This window comes from Triturus cristatus, chromosome 10 (assembly GCF_964204655.1).
Source record: "Triturus cristatus chromosome 10, aTriCri1.1, whole genome shotgun sequence".
Classification (NCBI taxonomy): Eukaryota; Metazoa; Chordata; class Amphibia; order Caudata; family Salamandridae; genus Triturus; species Triturus cristatus.
The window spans coordinates 983,898,205-983,913,113 of NC_140593.1; the positions used below are offsets into that span (position 1 = coordinate 983,898,205).

The window sequence follows — 14,909 nt, forward strand, 5'->3', positions numbered from 1 at the left end:
TCACTTCCAATAATGTTCAGGCACAACCTCTTTTGCCATGGTTGGGTGCTGCTGCAATAGAAATAATCACTTCTGCACCTTACAAATTTGTCTTGCAGGAGAGCCAATAACGACTGACTGATTCCATGATTTAAATAAATAGTGGCTTCCCATTTTAAGGTTTGCATTGGCTATGTGCCCTACCCCAAATGCTGGCTGTAGTCCTATGTCGAATATGGGTATCAAGGCAGAAGGTAACCTACTTGCTCTGCAAAACAGCAGAGTCCACCAATCATTGTCTTAGTGAGTAGTGTAAGGGCACAGTGCTTCTCAGGTACTCATCCTCTTGGTTGGCTCCCTGAACTTGCAGAGAATTCTCAAGAAATTCCATCCCCTCATCTGCATACTGCAGGTAAAGACCTGCTCTTCTACAGAAATGGTGAGGTAGGAACCCGAATAAGCCTTTCAGGTAGAGGCTTTGAAGAATTCCTGGATGGACCAAGTAGCTTGTCTTTTGAGGGGTATGGGAAGGATCATAATAACGCACTGGAGGGGACCTCTGCATATTTGCCAACCAGTGAATGAAAAAGTGAGTGTGCAGAAAAGAATAAACTAAAAAAAAAAAAGTGTTTTAGCAGATCCAGACATGGGGACATCTCGGCTCCAATGGGAGTCAGTTCCCCATTTTGTCTGCCAAATTGAAGAATGTGTTTACTCCCAGTGCAACGTGGAATACTCCTTGTCTGGCTAAGACGCCTTTCAGGGGATCACAGACTACAAATAGTGTACTTCTGCTGAATAAATTCAACTGCTAAAAAAGCCCTGTATTTTGAAAAGCTTTAAAGTCCCTAGAAGCCAATTGTGAATTAATGTGCATGGTTAGACGTGACCATTATAGACTATGTAAAAGAAGGGTAATGTGATGAAGGTAGAGCCTCATCTCTAGAACAGAACAGCTGCCTACAACTTTAATTGGAATCTCCACATCAGAAGTTAGCTCAAAGACATGGAACAATGATTTCCTCTTAAGGGCCTTTAAGACTGAAAACCGAGGTCTCCGGTGGCACCCTGTACTCACTGCAAAGGAGTGGGGCTTTGAAGACCCTCATGAAAATGAGTGCAAATGGATGTCTCCCCCCATCGGTGTGGTCACCAGCACAAAACACAGAGCTAGGAGTCCTTGTATCAATGCTCTGAGTCTTCAGTGCAAGTGCTAATTCATTAAGTTAACAAATGTATTACTTAATCGCAGTGTACCATTATAACCTTGTTTCAGTAATCTGCACTTTATTCTAAAAATAGTTGGTAGTAATATTATAAGCAGTTATCCCTGCAGAGCATCAGAGTACTGTATAGAGTAAACCGTGAACTAGGTGGAAAATACAAGAGATGTGTAATCCCAGTTTTTCTTGATTACATAGAAAGAGAGGGTTTACTCAAATAATTCTAAACATTAGGACTTTGAGCTATAACAAAGCTGTCTGGTGTTGAGAATGGGCCAAAGAGGAAAGCCTGCCATCTGGTTTTGGCAGGTAGGCAAAATTGCACCAGGGACTTTGAAAGATGGTGCCTGCCAAGGTATTGTAGACTCTGAGAATCAAGAGTTGGGAGGTGTTATAGAAACTCCTAAACCTCCAGTTCTTTTATAAAGTAGAGAATGGTGGGAAGATGCAGAGATTTAATGTTAGGGAGGTGATTTCAGACTCTGGGAGAACAGATAGTGTATTTTATTTATTTAGCATTAGTAACCTTTCTTTTCAGTCGGCAATGTTTTCTGTAGCACCAATGATGAAATATAAATTGAGGGTGAAGAATAACCGAATTTGGAGAAACATGAGGCATTGATTAAGTGTCAGTTGTGAAAATGATGGCAGACACGCATCCAATGCGATATGTTTTCTTTAGCCAAAATAACGTAAATGCATGCAGCATATTTATAGCTGATTGGCATAAACCACTCTTTCCTTTTTGAGTTAGTTTTTACATGTCCTTTCAGTGATGTTCCAAACTCTTAAAAAGTATATTGCACAGATGTCTGGTGGTAGAGAGTTGAAGTGTAGGGTTCCTAGAAGTAGGACTGGGAATTGGAGGTGGCGCAGGATGGCTTGGGCATGACTAATAGTTTGATAAATGGATCTTAGGTTTCAAATATGTGTGGTTCATTACAATATGTCATACAGGTAGTTGGGGTCAGACCATTTACTTCTTTTTATATAGGAGTCATTAGCATGAACCCAGTCTTAGTCATGGGTTTGACTTGTAGCATAGTTGAGAGCTTCAGTTGTGGCATGAAGGGTTAATAGGGATCCCCTACTAAATGACTATCACAGTAGTCCTTTCAGCTGAATACGAATGAGTTGCCAAACATTTAGAGTGTATTAGCTGGTGTATGAGTGTATCTTGCAAATCTTAAATGTTAAAAAATGTGCTGCAGTAGCTGTGTTACTCCTGAAAGCTTCTGTTTTTACGAATGAGCTAAAGAGAACCTCAAGACTTCTTGCCAATAAGGTGAAATCACGTAGTCTAATGGAAAGTGGAATGAGTTTTGGTGAGTGAGATGTGCAATGATGAGTAGGTCAAACCTAGGGCCACAGTTTCAGAAGTTCAACTGAAATGACCATATTGCCATCCAGTATCGGATTGCAGTGAGTAGTCTGAGAGGGGGGGGGGGGGGGGGGAGAAGATGGGGTGTAAATGTGGGAAATGAGGAAACGGTTTGAGTATTGTTAGCACAACTTTGAGATGAGAATCCAAATGAGGAGAAAATAGCTACATTTTGTAGTGAAGAAAGGGAGGTCAAGGACAGCGGTTTGTGGAATGCCTACTGAATGGGGCAGTGTTGATGTTATTGAGTCCTGAGCGACTGGAGCGGTATAAGGTGAACCAGATGGGTGTAAGGGCTGAGATCCCAAGGGAGTATGGAGCGGATGGTAGAGTAGGATGTTCATAAGCTTCAAAGGTGGCGTAAAGGCCCAAAAGTATGAAGATGGAAGCAATCGTAGGATGGCCTGTGATCATAGATTTGGGTACACCAGAGTAATTTCTATGAAGTGTATAATATGAAAACACGATCGGAGGGGTATGGTACATTGTTAGATGTAAATAAAATAAGTCAATAGAGAACCATTCTTTCCAGTTTCTTGAAGGGACAGGGGAGTTGTGATACTGGGTGGTAGAAGAGGTGGAAACCGCAGATTTTGTATTCTATATAAGTAGAACCACCATAAGTTTGAAATGTGTTGAATTTGTTCTTAATGTGAGGGAGTAGCTGAAAAAGATCAGGGGAGTTGAAGTTAGATGGTCAGAGGACAATGGGTTGGATGGTGCACTGGGTGGATTAGTGGTTTAGGCTATTGGAATGAGTTTAATTTGGGATGATGTGACAAAGTGTGCAAGTGTAATTGAATTGAAGGTCGGAGGTGTTGGAGGGCAGAGGAGCCATATGTAACAAAGGTAGGTGCCCCTTTTATTTGTGATTTTCAAAAGATATGTGTCCATCATTAGCAGATAAGGATGGGTCATTGATGAGTGAGCATAGAGGAGAAAGGAGGTTGTTGACAGCATGTGCAAGTCTTTAAGGGTGAAGCCGAAGAGAGATAACAAGGTTTTAAAAGTATGAATTTGTTGAGTTGTCATGGCATCAGATTGGGTGAAGAATAGTTTGTTTATTCTCCTAGGTTTGAGGTGGCCTTGTTCCCACTCCCTCACCCACTTCAGTAGAAGTTCTGTCATTTGTGTTAGAGATTACAAAAGCTTTCCGTTAACCAAGGTTGTGAGGAGAGAATGTGCAGTGTATAATATGTATTAATGGTTTGTTTCAGGGCACTGATTGAATGACAAAATGATGTTGTGGAGCCGATTGTGAGAGGAATGTTGACTTCCAAGTGTATTTAGTCATGATAAAATGTTGATGTGTCCATAAGGGGTTTGGTATGGAATACAGCTATATGCAAGTATGAGGTCTAGCTGTTCTCCATGCAATGTGTTGGTGTAGGGTTCATATTGATTAACAAGTGATTAGACCAGTTGTGAAAGTAGAGTGTATTGCAATTAAGTTAGTGTAAATTTTCAGCTTGCTGGGTGTGTGAGAGCCCTAGTTCCGAAAAGGGGAACCCCCCTTTTTTTTAATCTTTCTCTTTCTGTAAATGTGGGGTCACAGGTGACCTACCCCACACTACAGTATCTCACCTCTCCTGATCTTGAATCCCAGAGGAACCTCGTACCCTCCTTGTACACTGTCAATTTTCCGTCACAAAGAATGTATGGAAGTCGAGGATTATGTTGCGTTTGTCGGAGCAAAGATAGATGCTTCTCATGTTTGCTTTGAAAGGGGTGATGTCTTGAGGTTTGCTTTGTTCGCTCTCTGGATCTCTTTGTTGCCCTATGGTTGAAATCTTTTTTGAGGTGAAAGACCTGTTTTTAGGGTGGAGCTCCTTGTATAGTGCAATGCCTTGATATTATTGTGTGCTAGAATAGGACACTTATTTGGTACTCTCAAGAGTAGGGAATTCTCAGGTATCATTTGATATGCAGCTACATGTTCTATAGCCTTCAATGGAGGTAGAGTGAATTTACTGGGCTACTTTGTACTGTGTTCCACCTGTATAGTGAAAGGACTAGTGCTTGAACTCTGACGAGAAGTTAAAAGATGGAAAAGGTTTTAATCTTTTGCACAGGAGAATAAACTGATACTTTAAAGTGTGTTTTTTTATTTGGTCCATAGGCAGTATAGGATCTAAAAGACGTTGTGCTGTAGGTGACTGGGTGTCTAACACGTTCAAGATCATGTCTGATACCATGTTAAAGTTTGTGTTTTTTAACTGGATTCAGTTCTAACAGTTAGAATCCAGCTATGGCATCACCATTGTTGAGGAGTTTGATTTACTAGTGACAACTTGGAGTGTAATGAAATGTTGTCAGTGTATTGTTGTTTGTAATCTCTTGCTTGGCCAGTGGAACCACTAAAGATTCCAGATACAGGTTAAGTTACATTGAATCAGAATAAACATCTGAGAAACCCACACAAGTTATTGGGGGGGGGGGGTGCATGTTGGGCACACTGCTGCCTTGCAGATAAAGCAAATAATTTGAGAATGCCCCCCTACTGTGTTGGATCAAGGTGTGTACCAGAAAGGATTTCTAGCTTAACCGGTTGATCCTTGCATCTTGTTTGGCCCTTGCTCTGGTGCACAAAATCCTATGGATAGCCTCTGTGAAGGCAGATTTTGCTTATCTCGGGAAAGCAGATATCTTTAGTGACCCTAATTCTTTGACATCTCAAGATTTGACATGTGATAAGAGGCTGTTTCTGGATCGAGCCCTACTGGATAGAGAGCAGCGTGAGCTGAGAAACTCTTGGTGCAGACACACATGCTTTAGAAGACTTTTCAGGGTATGGAGCCGTATCGAGTCCAGGTTACCCATCAGCGAAACCGGTTTCTCCTGGCCAGGTTCAGGATTAACTTGTACGCCTTCCTGCGCTTGCAACAATAAGTCTCCGCAGGACACTCTACACTTTGTTTTGCTGCTATTTTAGTATGCCTAGGACGCTATTTTTAGTCCCCTTGCTGTGCTGAAGACCCTGATTTATTTTTTTTTTTTTTTTTTTCTCCAGTAAGGTCGGACTTGGTTTACCAGCTGATGCTCCCCAATGAATTTGTTATGTTTAATGTTTTATGAGCTGCATTGGTGTCTAGGAGATCGGTACCGGATTAGTTCTTGTACCATCTCAACTGATGGGGGGTTTCCTTTTTTTTATTGACTCATTTTTATGTAGAAATGTTTTACTGAGAGGATTTTGTATATTTTTTTGTATTCTTTTATGGTTGTTTTTGTCAGCCGAATGAAGATATTAGGATGATAATTTGAGAATGGTTTTGCAAATTTCCATTCTAATGGAGAAGGTGGTCTGAAGGACTTAGTGAGCTACTGTGCCTGTGCAATTGATGGGTTTAGGGGGATCAGTTTGAAGGAGGTCTCCTTCTCTGTGATATGCAAGGTGTCACTGACTACCTTTTAAAGAGGTGGGTTAAGTGATATGTCTTACGGAGAACTCTGATAGTCAGCTATGTGTTTTTGCATGTGTTGCCAACTTCTGATGTAATGAGGCCCTTGTGTGACTGATGTATGGTTTAATAAACCAACATATCATTTTGCAATTTCTCCTGTTCATACACCTTTGTGTCACACCACCTTTGAAGTTGTTCACAATTGGAATGTCCTTTATATACAACTTTAGATACAGTGATTCTTTACAAAGTAGATGTACACGTAGGTTAGAATTTACAGTAGATTTTGATTTTGTTATCTCTTAAATGGTAAATTGCAGGATTTATCATAGTGTCACCGTTTGGGCAATACACAGTGCTTTCACAACATGGGGCCGGATTATGATGCCGACAGGGTAGGTTTAAAGTCCGAACGCTGTATTATGATGATGGCGGTCTAAGTTCATATCGGATGGGAATCTGCGGGCTTAACGAGTCCTTCGGCCAGTCTGAAAACCCTCATAATCCCTTAAGGACTGCATTTCTGCCGTCGGGATTATGATGTTGGTTTCTGACAGCTGTCAAACTGACTTTGGGGGACCCTAGCAGGGCCCCTTTCCCCTGGCCCTCCACATTTGGCCCTAGGGGGCCCCTATTGTGCCACACTAAGCATTCCTGCACCTTGTGCCGGGCACTGTGAGGCGCCTGCCACACATTGCAGGGATGTTTAAAAACTTCAATTTTTCAATGGGAGTTTGTGCTGCGGGCAGTTTCAACCTGCCGTACAAGCTCTGAATTGAATAATGGAAATTTGCGACTGCACATCCTAATTATCAGTTGGAACTGCCGACCTATGATCGGGCGGTTCCTTCCACAAAACTGTGTTGGTCGTAGGCAGTTTATTAATCTTGATAGGGGATTGGTTCTTTCACTGCAGAATATATAACACTGGTGTGTTCACTGTGGAGAATCCACTTCAGCCTGTCTCATTGCCAACTGAGCCAGGTAGGACAAACAAAATTGTGGCTATGATAGGTCAGTGGAGTGAAAAATGACTCCACAGATGTGAAGCTGCAGCTGTTGCAATGACATCATGGATAGACTGGGAAAGATCATTTTCTTAAAGGTATGGAAATATGGCCGGGTAAGGAGGTCCTAGCCTGCTCCCAAGCAGAGACTTGAGGATTTTTGTGCCCTGGAGAAAAACGTATTTAGTGTCAAAAGCCAGAGAAAGAATCTACCTGAAATAGATGCACTGAGTTTACGTAGATTCTACTACATTTCATGCCACTTCACTTCTTCTCCTGTGTAATGAGTATACTATTACGGTGGTCACTACTTGATACCAGTTTTTAATGACGTGAATAACACCTACCCAGTGTGATCTGGAATTACTGTTCCAGCACATCATGGATGGACCACGAACAGGTGGTGGTTGAGAACATCCTTGTTACCCCGTGTTCTGTGGTTCTACAACCAAATTATTGACCCAGCCTGAAAATGGCTGTCGATGCATAATTTGCACACAGTTTGAACTGGCAATCTAGAACATAGTAAAATACCAGTTTTAGCTTTGTACCCTGTCATCACTTACATTTACAATTCAAAGTGAATACTCAGTTGACCGATTCAGTCTCAGATAAACATGTAAACCTTGCTGTTAGTCCAAATGTACCATGTTATAGCACCAGATGAGTGACACAAAAGATTGTACTCCTATACGTTAGACAACAGATGTTTTTTAATTTGAAGCATATTTACAATAAGTAGCAAAGATAGTACAATGGTCATGCCCAAATTAAAGGCATTTAACACATCCCAATATTCATAAGCACCGCTGTTCTTAATCTTAACATTAAAAATGTGACTGTGACTGGAAGTGGTCAGCTCTCTCCTAATCCCTTGCCATTATACTTAATTCCTAAAATATGAGGAAAAAAAGAAAGTAAAAGAGGCAAAGATATAGAAAAGATGACTTTTGCAAAGTTTACAAGAGAAGAAAGGGAAAGAGTGGCACATAGTCACCAATAACAAAAAAAGAGTATACAACGCTCCCTGGGATTTGAGCAAGTCAGTTGAATTACTTGATTTAAAGGGACACCTTCCTTTGCAGGTAGGAATCCGGATTAGAAGTTCTGGGACAAGTGAAAGTATGATAACTTTACGAAGTGGGAATGGTATGCTCGGACATGGGTCCTGTGCTCACTGTGCCACTGGATTCCGGCTAGCCTGGCTGATGAGGGGTGATACCCCGAACCGGTCCCAGGGTGATTGTTTCCGGTCCAGGGAGGACCTGGCCTGGTAGTTCGGGCCGGACTGTTCCCATGTGGAGCAGGGTCAAGACTGTTTTACATATGGCTGCGTCCAAACTGGGGTGGCATGGTGAGAAAAGAGCAAAAAAATGAAGGATTTAACCCATATCTGTGACTGGGGTGAATATTTGACAATGTTGAGTGTCCCGTCCCATCGGCTTTTTGTGTTGCCACATTTTGAATATATTCAATAAAGTACAAGTCTGTTTGGGTCAACAAAAATTATAAAAATTGCTGAGATGGGCCAGAGGATCTAAAACCTTTTGAAGTGCATGCAATGTGCGCCATTTAATTGACTATCACAATCCACAAATAAAAACTCATATGCTTGTGCATTATGACGATGTATCAGTTACAACCTGACAGTTTCTCACATCATTATTCAGTTCCCATACCTCAAGGTACATTGTAAGTGACAAAATAATAGCCCCACAATGAGGTTAGTCAATCCCTCACACGGTTCAGCCATACCTGAATAGTTTTCGACCACCCTCTTCTGCAAAGACCAACTTGCATCCCCATTTTTAGGTCTCGGCTTGAAGGCTGCGCTTGCGCAGTCTCGCTCCGAGATTTAATGATAGGAGTGCGGCTTTAACCCGCCCCCCCCCCCCCCCCCCCCCCTTTTTTTTTTTTTTTTTTTTTTTTTTTTTCTACCTCTTCTCCATTGGCTGGCCTCTGAAATACTGGTCAGCCAGTGGAGAAGGGCATTGTCTCTCCAAACAAGCCCCGTCTTTTTCGGATTCGGGGGTGTGTTTTTTCGATTCTTTCTCTCCTCTGGAATGTAAACATTTCAGCCAATGGCAAAGGGGGGGGGAAAGAAAAACACGCCCCCGAATCTGAAAATGCCGCTGCCTTTCTCCGAGGCATTTCGACTTGACCTCGTAGAAAGGCGGTGGTGTCCAGGGCGCTTCCTGCCTGAATCGGGAGGGTTGGCATGTCTGCTATAAGAACCGAACCCTCCAAGTTTTCCTCTGCTCAGCTGTGTTGACTCGAACCTTGTGACCTCCAGCAGATCTCGCTGTACTGACCTCAATGATTTGTCCTCCGCCTGTTGGTCATCGTCTTCCTCCTCCGGCTCTTCCTGCCCTGCGCCTCCACGGACAGCAGACCACGTCCACTTGGCCCACTGCACTGGCGATAGGATCTGCCACGGGCTGTACGCCATGTTTCCGAGCGAGAGAACCCCCCAAAACCGTCCCTCCTAAGGTCCTCTTTCAAAATGGAGGGAATGTGAAAAATGTAGAGACAGCGCCTGTCGGCGGAGCCTCGGATGTGGTTAGACGAGAAGCATCAGGTTCGTGCAGCTCGCAGCTTCCTCCTTGTTACAAGGAGCTTCACAGAAGTGCGGGGGGGAGATGTTGCTGCAGTGCGTCATGAACGGGGGATTAACTTGGAGAAAATTGCTCCGTTTTTGGCAGGCGGCTCGCATTGCGATGTTTTCACTTCATAGCCCACAATTGGGTAGCACCCTGGGGGGAGGCCGGGGGTGGAGAGGGGCCCCCGTATCCCGGACTCATCATTACCTCAGCCCCACCGAGGGCCCCGTGAACATCAGAGCAGGCTCCTCGGTGCAAGGCGCGCGGATCCCCGTGACTGGTTCCGGAGCCTCTGTTTTATAATTACTAAAAATGACAGGACGTTCAATGCCGCTTCTGGGTGCCGTAGGATTATTATGCCGCATAATTCCTCGTTCACCATAAATTGCGCTGATTGCAGAGCAGGGCGGCGTTCCCTCCAGTGGCGTAAATGTGAGGTGTGGTTTCGCCTTTTTAAATAGCTCTGTCATTAAGGGAGTCTGGCCTCCAGGCACCCGGCTCACAGAATCAGTGCACAAGAGACCAGCACTGTCGGAAAGATGTATTATTTAGTTGGCACCCGCTCTGGAAGGCAGAGAGGGGCATCGAATAGGAAGGTAGAATGCGGGCGGTGAGCGTTGTTTGTCTGTGGTGGGGTCTTGGGCATGGCCACCATAAGACAGAGCACCACAGGGGGTGACACGGGCACGGGAGAGCCTTTTGGTGTAACTCGCTCACTAGCCTGGCCCATCACTCACTGATGGATGCGACCTCCTCCCGCTGTCTACCTTCATTTAGGAATAAGTCCACAGTAACCAGGTCAAGACCCTTTACTGGCCACCTTCCAGAGTCCTCCGATCATGGTGCTGTGGTGGGTGGTGTGAGGTTCCCTGGAGGCGCCCAGCAGCACAAGCATCACATCCCTACCCCCCATTACCTGTGACCGCCCATAAAGCACAGGTGAGCAGGCATGGTCCAAGCCTGTAGGCCTGACTGGCAGGAATCACAGTAGTTGAAGGAGTCAAAGTCAGAGTCGGCTGCCTCAGATCAAGGCTTTTGAGTAAGGCGGAAGAGGCTTGAGCTGAGCAGAGGGCCGACCTACAATACTGCCAGCACTCAGAGGGTGCCCAGTTACAGACGCGTCACGTTTGGCAAACTTTCCACCGCGCCCCTTGCGTGCACGCTGACGCAGAGCCAGCGTTATCTGTTTTAGTCGCGCCGCTCACGGAGCCGTGACCGTAGCAGTTTGTGTACATTCACCTTCACAGAAGGATGTGAGCGGTCGGGCCACCTTGCCTGACTGTGCGACGCTTTTTAGGTGTGGGAGGCTCTACGTGTGTGTTGGAGGCTCTACGTGTGTGTTGGAGGCTCTACGTGTGTGTTGGAGGCTCTACGTGTGTGTTGGAGGCTCTACGTGTGTGTTGGAGGCTCTACGTGTGTGTTGGAGGCTCTACGTGGGTGTTGGAGGCTCTACGTGGGTGTGGGAGGCTCTACGTGGGTGTGGGAGGCTCTACGTGGGTGTGGGAGGCTCTACGTGGGTGTGGGAGGCTCTACGTGGGTGTGGGAGGCTCTACGTGGGTGTGGGAGGCTCTACGTGTGTGTGGGAGGCTCTACGTGTGTGTGGGAGGCTCTACGTGTGTGTGGGAGGCTCTACGTGTGTGTGGGAGGCTCTACGTGTGTGTGGGAGGCTCTACGTGTGTGTGGGAGGCTCTACGTGTGTGTGGGAGGCTCTACGTGTGTGTGGGAGGCTCTACGTGTGTGTGGGAGGGCTCTGCGTGTGTGTGGGAGGGCTCTGCGTGTGTGTGGGAGGGCTCTGCGTGTGTGTGGGAGGGCTCTGCGTGTGTGTGGGAGGGCTCTGCGTGTGTGTGGGAGGGCTCTGTGTGTGTGTGTGGGAGGGCTCTGTGTGTGTGTGGGAGGGCTCTGTGTGTGTGTGGGAGGGCTGTGTGTGTGTGTGGGAGGGCTCTGTGTGTGGGTGCAAATGCAATAGGTCTCGCATTGGAGAGTGATTAAGCTTTTGACGTTGTAAATAACCATGCCGTTTCTTTAAATGTTTTAAAAACAAAAACATAAACAAGAATAATGTCATGAGCAATGCCAACAGCTCTCACTTTAACAATGCCGAGACCGTTGCATTGTAAATGCTTGTTAGGATGCTGTTTCCATAGTAAATGCCTTTTTGTGTTGCCAATAACTTTGGTGCCGTTTTGAAGTACTGGGTATTTTAGTCCCAGCGGTGCAGGGGCACACACCCTATGACTTCTGGGTTCACCCTGTTCCGGACCTACAGAAACAGAGTCTTCTGGGTGAAGTCAAAGATTCGTTTATTGGCTGCAGACCAATGACAGGTATCCTAGAAGTACAACAGCGTGTATGTTCTCAGGAGACTGCTGCAAATCATAGGAACGGACTTCATCTTAAATACGCTTTTCCTTGCCTCAAGCATACATTCCTAGGTTTTATGATACGGCAATATACAAGTATACATTACAAAGAAAAGGCAGAGTCATGATGACCATCCCACATTCCAGTTCGGCCAGCCCACAATGATTTATACAGTAAGGTTCAGATCCCACATCGGATGTAAACAGACCCCCCAATAAACATGAGCATCTCCTGTTTTGGGAAACAAGTCATAAAGCAGGAACAAGCAGGTGTGGAAGAGATTAGCCGGAGGATTGTGTAGAATGAAAGGGTTTTATGACGGGTCAAGCCCTGATGCTAATCACAGGTGGACGGAGGAAGGGGAGCTCGTGAGACCGGTTTGACCTGGGGCAGCAGAGCCAGCTGCCCAGGTCACAGAGAAGTCAGAGGGAAAGCCCATGTACTGTGAGGCCCGTATTTACTCCATCATAGCCTATGTGAGGGCAATGACAAGATGGCCACTGCTTCCAAAATGGAACCCGCGTAGTGAAGCAGAATAACGTGTACGCAGTGCATTCATAGCTAGAACGATATATAAAGCACTCGTACATGCCGCATTTACCATTTGCGGTTTGCTAATACCAAGATAGGCAGGGGTAGGGCCCTGTCCCCTACGCGGTCCCGAATATTAAAGTACGACAGACCCTCCTTTTGCCCTTACATAGGCAATCACTATACTCATCTTAATCCGAGTCTAGGTCAATGTTCACAAAGTCATGGAGATGTTGCTGTAGCATCATCCTATTACTTAGCTCGTCCCTCGATACAGGTTTCCTTATACATAAGGTAGCACAGAGGCCACATATCGCAGGAGCACACTGTATGCACAGACAGAACAGGAAAAGAATGGCTAAGATCATTCCAATGACCATCAGAACTTTCCAACCCCAGGCAGATATCAATTCCCAGAACCACCCCACCAGTGACCAATCTCCCTTATCCACGTGTATGGCTTCAGATATTTTATGGAGTTTGGAGATGGCTTGATACACTGTTGGAGCATTATCTGGTATGAAAATGCAGCAACTGGATTGGATGACCTTGCATACCCCACCGCGGTCTGCAAGAATAACGTCTAGAACCATGCGGTTCTGCAAAGTCATAAGGCGATCCGCTTGGAGCTCAGCTGTCAGATTACTAAGGGCACCAGCCGTTACATTGACAGTGGATTCAACCACACGAGTCAGCTGTCTCAGGTTCCTACTATTGACCATAGGTCCCCAAAACGGCAGGAAACCCAAGAAGAAGTCTCCTGCTTCCTGACCGGCAGTATCCTCCTTACTAATCACACCTCTCACAACTCTGGTCTTGTGATAGTCAGAGGCAGCAGTAAATGTCGGCGGTAGCAAGTTCGCAATATAACATGTGCCCGAGAAATCAGGGGGCAGCCATGTATATGCTCGGTCATTACAGATGAAATATGTGCCCTTGGCAGCCAAAAACGCAGGGGAAAACTGTGACGGGAAAGTGTACGTTTCAGTACAGTCACTCCTTCCCAGTTGAGCTCTAGGATTCTGACCATTACCCTGTAAGCAGAACCGACCCATGTGGGGTACGACCCAGATTGGAGATGAGATTTTTCGCTGTCTTTCACCCAGACTAATACTATACCCCGTCGCGTTCCATCCTACATAAGGTCTCAACTCTTCTTTGGGAATGGATGAGTATGCATCGATATCCCTACTCATATCGGCAACTCCTTTCATCAAAGCCTTATTATTGGTGATAGGTCTGATGGAACGCGGTTGGCGAGGGGAGTATGTATCTAGAGCATAGAGAAACATGGTTTGGAATGCCCATGACGATCCATTATAACTATACGGCAGCACCAGGTAGGGAATACCCTTGTTAATGGTATGGGGCATTAACCCACACACCCAGCAATTGGTCGTATTCATTACCAGTTGGTGCTGGTGCAAGAGTTGGATAAACGAGTTATTTACGAACTCCGATCGTCTGGTCTGTTCGTGTTCAGGCAAAGGGTGAAAAGAGTGAGAGGAGGCAGTAGAAAGAGGTATAGGCTGTTCAGTGGGTTCAATGGGCTTTTGAGCGGAGAAAAACACAAATCCTACAATAAACATTATTATACTACACAGTGTAAAAAGGCACAAAAAGACAAAACATTTACTTTTTACAATTTTACACATCCTTGCGTTAAAGTTCATTTCCTCAATCGGTCTCTCCATCTTAAAAAACTCCATCCTCTACTCGGGCCGCTCGCGGTGGATGAGTTTCTTCTGCTAAGGAGTACGCCTGTCAGTCCAGGGAAACGCCCTAGACCAACCAGAACCGTTGACCTAGCGTCTTCGGCCTGTACCCCAAAGTCTTGGCACCGCGACCCTGCGGCAGAACCCGGATGGTGGTTCGAAAAACAAAAATCAAGAAAGTCCTTCAGATGGGAGAGCAAAAATGTCAAAAAGGAAATAGTGAGGGAATCTTTATTTGTCCATGGGCCTAGGTCTCAAATTATAGCGGAGACGGCCAGGTGCTGTTTGGTCTTGAAACAAAAGTTCAGGCTCAGTGGTGTCTAGTCGATTTGATGGTGGCACAGCTTCCTGCAGAATATTGTCACTCTCTTGGTCTGAAACTGTGCCTCTTATGCGTGCGTCACTGAATGGTACAAAACGAGGTACAGTGTCTGTCTCTGAGTCGGCGATACCCTCCTTGACCCACTGGTCATATGGCAGAGGCAAGGGGACTACTTTACAGTGGGTACCATGGATCCAGTGCTTCTTCCCTTTCACTCGCACTGCTGATCTTGTCGAAATAAGAACAAGATGAGGGCCGATCCAGCGAGGCTCGTCGTTGCTTTTGCGCTGGAAATTTCGGACTAGCACCCACGTACCAGGGTTGATAGGGTGTCCAGGAGGTTCAGAAGCTTGGGGAAGAGTATCATGTACCTGTTGGTGCAAAAC

General features: G+C 45.5%; 1 protein-coding gene across 1 annotated transcript in view; it reads left to right on the forward strand.

The window, feature by feature from the left end:
• NATD1 (N-acetyltransferase domain containing 1) overlaps window positions 1-14,909 on the forward strand; it is a 64,406-nt gene that overhangs the window by 21,873 nt on the left and 27,624 nt on the right. The window lies entirely within an intron of this gene.